We start from the raw sequence: 1,126 nt of genomic DNA, 5'->3' as shown, positions 1-1,126 counted from the left end.
ACCATCAAGTCCAACTGCTTTTAATTTCAGCAAATAATGGGGTATAGAGGGTATGCATTGACGTCACTTTCCCACGTGAACACGCTCGGACACGCCCCCCTTGAGCGTCAGGACACGTTCCCCTGAGCGGTAAAACACGCAGCAAAATGGCTGAGGAGAATAGGAGAAACAAAGAAACCGGGACTTAAACACGCAATTATTTGCTGAAATTACAAGCAGCTGGACTCGACGGTGATCCTTACCACTTCTCTAAGACTTACAAATGAACATGTTGCACGGAATTGCGTTTCCTGATGTTGTTAGCAGTCATTTTGCTGAGTGTTTTGCCACCCACGGGGGCGCACTCCGGCATGCTCACGTGGCGTTCACGTGGTAAAGTGACGACACGTCCATACCGTCTATCGTCGGTGGGCAAGCCAACTTTTGGTGCATTACTTCTGCTCTCATAGCACTAAGGGGATTTTTCACCAAGTGATACAAACGATGTGTTTAGTGAGAAAACGTTCAAATTTCGGCGAACCGACGGCACTATGGGTGAGCATTGTTAAGTGCCTCTGTGATCACGCCTCTAGTAAGCAGTGTTGCCAACTCTTGCAAGACAAATAAGCAACTGCAGCTCCAAAAACAAGCCCAAAACAAGCCCAACATTATTACATTATTTATGATCATCAGTGTAAATTATTATGAATTATGTATTATTAATGAACGAGCCTGGGTCATTTTAAACTGACACTACCCTGTTTGAAAAACACAAACAGTAAAAAGTTATTTTACAAAAGTTAATTGCAACAAAGCAAGAGGAAATCCAGTATAATCTCTAATCACATGTGAGCAGTATAGGCCTGGAGAGATGGAAAAGGAGAAGATATAATGACCACTTAATGTAGCTGTAACAGCCACACATTTATAATAAAGTAAAACTGAACTATATGCATTGGATGTATACTTTTTTAATTATACTCTGCAATGATCAATACATTTATTTAATACAATAAAAATGTTTGATGTTTACCTTATAGCCTAATAAATAGGGTCATCCCTCCCTCCCCATCTTTGCTGCACCGTGATCAGATCTGAACACTTTTCGTTCATTTTCACATTTCATTCTAATCGTGACAGATGTAAT

Source organism: Triplophysa rosa, linkage group LG13, assembly GCF_024868665.1.
Source record: "Triplophysa rosa linkage group LG13, Trosa_1v2, whole genome shotgun sequence".
In the NCBI taxonomy this organism is placed as follows: domain Eukaryota; kingdom Metazoa; phylum Chordata; class Actinopteri; order Cypriniformes; family Nemacheilidae; genus Triplophysa; species Triplophysa rosa.
Note: the sequence above shows the minus strand (reverse complement) of the source record.